The sequence below is a fragment of the Chiloscyllium plagiosum genome, chromosome 1 (genome assembly GCF_004010195.1).
Source record: "Chiloscyllium plagiosum isolate BGI_BamShark_2017 chromosome 1, ASM401019v2, whole genome shotgun sequence".
Classification (NCBI taxonomy): Eukaryota; Metazoa; Chordata; class Chondrichthyes; order Orectolobiformes; family Hemiscylliidae; genus Chiloscyllium; species Chiloscyllium plagiosum.
In genome coordinates, this window is record NC_057710.1 from 888,083 (window position 1) to 894,803 (window position 6,721).

The following is a 6,721-nucleotide window of genomic DNA, read 5'->3' on the forward strand; positions in this document are numbered from 1 at the left end:
CCCCACTCCGGCCTATCACCCTCACCTTGACCTCCTTCCACCTATCGCATTTCCAACGCCCCTCCCCCAAGTCCCTCCTCTCTACCTTTTATCTTAGCCTGCTGGGCACACTTTCCTCATTCCTGAAGAAGGGTTTATGCCCGAAACGTCGATTCTCCTGTTATTTGGATGCTGCCTGACCTGTTGTGCTTTTCCAGCAACACATTTTCAGCTCTGATCTCCAGCATCTGCAGTCCTCATTTTGTCCTCGAAGATTTTTTTTCACTAACCAGTACAAGAAAGAGAGAATTCCTGAAGTAATAATTGCAGTTTCTTTGCATTCAGAGAGTTTATGACTATGAATCATTGAAAAATGTTAGCCTTCTTTCGATTTACACAAATGCTGATTTGAAAAAAAGATTGCAAAGTTTTTAATTTCAGTTTGTAGAGGTCTTGCTTAGGGTTAGATTTAAGAATAATTTGACCTGGAAGAAGAAGTCACTTCAAACAATGAAGTAATAAGAGATCTCAGGATAAGGGTTTTACTTTGAAATTCTGTAAGAGAAGTATGAGATAGACTTCTGACTGGGTTATTTGTTGCTGAAAAAAAATCTTAGCTCAGTTCTGTGAAAGTAAAGTCACCATCGCCTTACCAGACCATAGGGCTGCTCTCTCATGAGAGAGAGGCAACTAGTGATGATTTAATCTGAGGGTAACTTCACCATGAGGGGGTTTGGTTTGGTCTCTAACAAGAGTCCTCATTAAGTAATGTTCTACTGCACTTTGACCCTCGGCTGTGCAACAAAATATTTGACGAAGGTAGCCTGGACCCTAACTTTTTCTTATTTTAGAGATCGATGTGAAGTGCTGTATTCCAGATACAATGTGACTGGTCAAACCATTCGACATTAAACAGAACACAATTTATTTAAACACTGTGGTTAAAATGCAAACAAAAGGAATTTAGAATAACTTAATGATTGGAAAACTTAACCGAATATTAGATAACTAACTTCTGAGTAAAAAAAAGTTGTCGCTTATGTCTTTTTAAAATCTCTCTCTTCTCACTTTAAACTGTGCCCCTTAATTTTTCTTTTGAGACCCTAAATAGCTTCAGTTAAAACTAAACTTAAAAACTAAAGGACATAGAAAACCTGGTCTGTGAGAGCTGGCCATATCCAGATTGCTTTCATTGTTCAACTTTTTAAAAAACCCCTAAGGCTTCACAATTTTTTTTACTTTCTTGGAGACAGCTCCAAACCTCAGCCTTACAAGCTCTCTTCAAAATAACGGACAAAATAATCTCTTAAAGTGACAATATCATCAAACTCAATAGTTGAGGCACAGGTAGGCATTAATGTGATCACAAAAGAAACTCCAGGATGGCGTGTTGACTGCCTGGTAACAGGACACAGGATATTTTGAAGGAGGACAGTGAACAGGCAGAGATTATGGTCCATATTAGTGCCAACAGAAAGAGCAGATGAGGTTCTGCAAAGAGAATTGAAGATATTAGGCAATATATTGAAAAGCAGGGTTTTAATTTTGCGATCACACCCTGTGCCACATGTCAGTGAGTCTAGGAACAGGAACAAGGTAGCACAGTAGCTAAGTAGTTTGCACTGCTGCCTCAAAGCACCAAGGACCAAGGCTTGTTACCAGTTTCAGGTGATTCTCTGTGTGGAGTTTGCACATTATTCCCATGTCTGCATGAGTTTCCTCCGGGTGCTCCGGTTTCCTCGTATAATCCAAGTATGTGCAGGGTGGGTGGATTAGCCTTAGAAAATGCTGAGCTCTGGGGTCTCTGTAACTGTCTATGGGATCTCTGTAAATGTCTCTGGGGTCTCAATAACCTTCTCCGGGGTCTCAGTAACGCCTCCGTGATCTTAGAAACTGTCTATGGGGTGTCAGTAGCTGTCTCTGCAGTGTCAGCAACTGTCTTCGGAGTCTCCGTAATTGTCTCTGAGGTCTCAGTAACAGTCTCCGGAGTCTCAGTAACTGTCTGCGGAGTCTCAGTAACTGTCTGCGGAGTCTCAGTAACAGTCTCCGGAGTCTCAGTAACAGTCTCCGGAGTCTCAGTAACTGTCTGCGGAGTCTCAGTAACTGTCTCAGGGGTCTCAGTAACAGGCTCCGGGGTCCGTCAAACTATCTACAGGGTCACAGTAACTGTCTCCGGAGTCTCTCTAACTGTCTGCAGGTTCTCAGTAACGGTCTCTGGGGTATGAGTAACTGTCTCCAGGGTCTCAGTAACTATCTCCGGGGTCTCAGTAACTGTCTCTCGGGTCTCTCTAACTATCTCTCGGGTCTCAGTAACTGTCTTCAGAGTCTCAGTAACTGTCTCTGGGGTCTCAGTAACTGTCTAAGGGGTTTCAGTAACTGTCTCCAGGGTCTCCGTAACTGTCTCTGGGATCTCAGTAATTGTCTCCGGGGTCTCAGTAGCTGTCTCCGGGGTCTCAGTAACTGTCTTTCGGGTCTCAGTAACTGTGTCCGGGGTCTCAGTAACTGACTCCGGGGTCTCAGGAACTGTCTCTGGAGTCTCAGTAACAGGCGGGGTCTCTCTAACTTTATACAGGGTCTCAGTAACTGTTTCCGGAGTCTGGAGTCTCAGTAACTATCTCTCAGTGTCTCAGTAACTGTTTCTGGAGTCCGGCATCTCAGTAACTATCTCTGGAGTCTCAGTAACTATCTCCGGAGTCTCAGTAACTATCTCCGGAGTCTCAGTAACTGTCTCCGGTGTTTCAGTAACTATCTCTGGAGTCTCAGTAACTATCTCCGGAGTCTCAGTAACTATCTCTGGAATCTCAGTAACTATCTCCGGAGTCTCAGTAACTATCTTTGGAGTCTCAGTAACTATCTTCGGACTCTCAGTAACTGTCTCCGGCGTCTCAGTAACTATCTCTGGAGTCTCAGTAACTATCTCCGGAGTCTCAGTAACTATCTTTGGAGTCTCAGTAACTATCTCCGGAGTCTCAGTAACTATCTTTGTAGTCTCAGTAACTATCTCCGGGGTCTCAGTAACTGTGTCCGGCATCTCAGTAACTGTGTTCGGGGTCTCAGTAACTGTGTCCGGGATCTCAGTAACTGTGTCCAGGGTCTCAGTAACAGTATCCGGGATCTCAGTAACTGTGTCCGGCATCTCAGTAACTGTGTCTGGGATCTCAGTAACTGTGTATGGGATCTCAGTAACTATGTCCGGGGTCTCAGTAACTGTATCCGGGATCTCAGTAACTGTGTCCGGGATCTCAGTAACTGGGTCCGGGATCTCAGTAACTGTGTCCGGTGTCTCAGTAACTGTGTCCGGGATCTCAGTAACTGTGTCCGGGATCTCAGTAACTGTATCCGGGATCTCAGTAACTGTCTCTGTAGTCTCAGTAACTGTGTCTGGGATCTCAGTAACTGTGTCCGGTGCCTCAGTGACTGTGTCCGGGATCTCAGTAACTGTGTCCGGGATCTCAGTAACTGTGTCCGGTGTCTCAGTAACTGTGTCCGGGATCTCAGTAACTGTGTCCGGGATCTCAGTAACTGTATCCGGGATCTCAGTAACTGTCTCTGTAGTCTCAGTAACTGTGTCTGGGATCTCAGTAACTGTGTCCAGGATCTCAGTAACTGTGTCCGGTGTCTCAGTGACTGTGTCCGGGATCTCAGTAACTGTGTCCGGGGTCTCAGTAACTGTGTCCGGGGTCTCAGTAACTGTGTCCGGGATCTCAGTAATTGTGTCCGGGGTCTCAGTAACTGTATCCGGGATCTCAGTAACTGTGTCTGGGATCTCAGTAATGGTGTCCGGGGTCTCTGTAACTGTATCCGGGGTCTCAGTAATTGTATCCGGGATCTCAGTAACTGTGTCCGGGATCTCAGTAACTGTATCCGGGATCTCAGTAACTGTATCCGGGATCTGAGTACCTGTGTCCGGGGTCTCAGTAACTGTGTCCGGGGTCTCAGTAACTGTTCCGGGTTCTCAGTAACTGTGTCCGGGGTCTCAGTGGCTGTATCCGGGATCTCAGTAACTGTGTCCGGGGTCTGAGTAACTGTGTCCGGGGTCTCAGTAACTGTGTCCGGGGTCTCAGTAACTGTATCCGGGATCTCAGTAACTGTGTCCGATGTCTCAGTAACTGTGTCCGGGGTCTCAGTAACTGTGTCCGATGTCTCAGTTACTGTGTCCGGGGTCTCAGTATCTGTGTCCGGGGTCTCAGTAACTGTATCCGGAGTCTCAGTAACTCTGTCCGATGTCTCAGTAACTGTGTCCGGGGTCTCAGTGGCTGTATCCGGGATCTCATTAACTGTCTCTGGAGTCTCAGTAACTGTGTCCGGGATCTCAGTAACTGTATCCGGGATCTGAGTAACTGTCTCTGGAGTCTCAGTAACTGTGTCTGGGATCCCAGTAACTGATTCCGGGATCTCAGTAACTGTGTCCGGGGTCTCAGTAACTGTGTCCGGGATCTCAGTAACTGTTCCGGGTTCTCAGTAACTGTGTCCGGGGTCTCAGTGGCTGTATCCGGGATCTCATTAACTGTCTCTGGAGTCTCAGTAACTGTGTCCAGGGTCTCAGTAACTGTGTCCGGGGTCTCAGTAACTGTGTCCGGCGTCTCAGTAACTGTGTCCGGGATCTCAGTAACTGTGTCCGGGGTCTCAGTAACTGTGTCCGGGGTCTCAGTAACTGTGTCCGATGTCTCAGTAACTGTGTCCGGGGTCTCAGTAACTGTGTCCGGGATCTCAGTAACTGTGTCCGATGTCTCAGTAACTGTATCCGTGATCTCAGTAACTGTGTCCGGGGTCTCAGTAACTGTGTCCGGGGTCTCAGTAACTGTGTCCGGGATCTCAGTAACTGTGTCCGGGATCTCAGTAATTGTGTCCGGGATCTCAGTAACTGTGTCCGGGGTCTCTGTAACTGTGTCCGGGATCTCAGTAACTGTATCCGGGATCTCAGTAACTGTGTCCGGGATCTGAGTAACTGTGTCCGGGGTCTCTGTAACTGTGTCCGGGGTCTCAGTAACTGTATCCGGGATCTCAGTAACTGTGTCCGGGATCTCAGTAACTGTATCCGGGATCTCAGTAACTGTGTCCGGGATCTCAGTAGATGTGTCCGTGGTCTCAGCAACTGTCTCCAGGGCCTCAGTAACTGTCTCCAGAGTCTCCATAACTGTGTCCGGGGTCTCTGTAACTGTCTCCGCGTTCCATAACAGGGTCAAGATTAGAGTGGTGCAGGAAAAGCATCGTCTGAGGAGCAGGAAAATCGACATTTCGTGCAATTGCTCTTTGTCAGCAATGAGAGTGGAAGCTTCAGGGGTGGAGAGATCAATGGGAGGGGTGGGGCTGGGGGGTGGGGCTAAAGGTGTTAGGTCGGAGTGGAGGGTGGAGCGGATAGTTGGGAAGGAAGATTGACAGGTGGGACAGGTCATGAGGACAGTGCTGAACTGGAAGGTTGGATTTGGGGTAAGGTGGGAGGAGAGGGAATGAGGAAACTGGTCAAGTCCACATTGATGCCATGGATTTGGGTGGCCCGAGACAGAAGATGAGGTGTTCTTCCTCCAGGGGTCAGGTGGTGAGGGAGTGGCGGTGGAGGAGGCCCAGGACTGGCATGTGGGAGGGGAAGTTGAAATGTTGGGCCACAGGGCGGTGTGGTTGATTGGTGCAGGTGTCCCGGAGATGTTCCCTAAAGCGCTCTGCAAGAAGGCGTCCAGTCTCCCCAATGTAGAGGAGACCACATCGGGAGCAGCGAATACAGTAAATGACATGTGTGGAAGTGCAGCTGAAACTTTAATGGATGTGGAAGGCTCCTTTGGGGCCTTGGACGGAGGTGAGGGAGGAGGTGTGGACGCAGGTTTTGCAATTCCTATGGTGGCAGGGGAAGGTGCCAGCAGGAGATAGTGGGTTGTTGGGAGGGCATGGACCTGACCAGGTGGTCTTTGCGGAAAGCGGAAAGGGGTGTGGAGGGAAATATATCCCTGGTGCTGGGGGCAATTTGTAGGTGGTGGAAATGGCAGAGGATGATGCGATTTATGCGGAGTTTAGTAGGGTGGAAGGTTATGATCGGGGCTTTCTGTCCTTGTTACGGTTGGAGGGGTGGGGTTCGAGGGCAGAGGTGCAGGGCGTGGATAAGATGTGTTGGAGGGCATCTTCAACCACTTGGGAGGGGAAGTTGCGTTCTTTAAAGAAGGAGGCCATCTGGTGTGTTCTGTGGCGGAGGTGGAGGAGCAGATGCGGCGGAGGTGGAGGAGTTGGGAATAAAGGATAACATTTTTGCAGGAAGTAGTGTGGGAGGAGGTGTAATTCAGGTAGCGATGGAAGTCGGTGGGCTTATAGAAAATGTCACTGTTGAGCTGATCATCATTGATGGAGATGGTAACAGTCTCCGGGGTATCGGTTACTGGGCTCTGGGAGTCTCTCTAATGGGCTCTGGGAATTTCAGTTATGAGGCTCTGGGGTCTTGGTTATGGAGCTCTGGGGTCTCTATCCTATAAGCTCCAGGGTCTCAGTTACGGGACTGCAGGGTCTTTCTAATGGGTTCCAGGGTCTCGGTTACATAGAACATAGAACATAGAAGAATACAGCGCAGTACAGGCCCTTCGGCCCTCGATGTTGCGCCGATCCAAGCCCACCTAACCTACACTAGCCCACTATCCTCCATATGCCTATCCAATGCCCGCTTAAATGCCCATAATGAGGGAGAGTCCACCACTGCTACTGGCAGGGCATTCCATGAACTCACGACTTGCTGAGTAAAGAACCTACCCCTAACATCTCT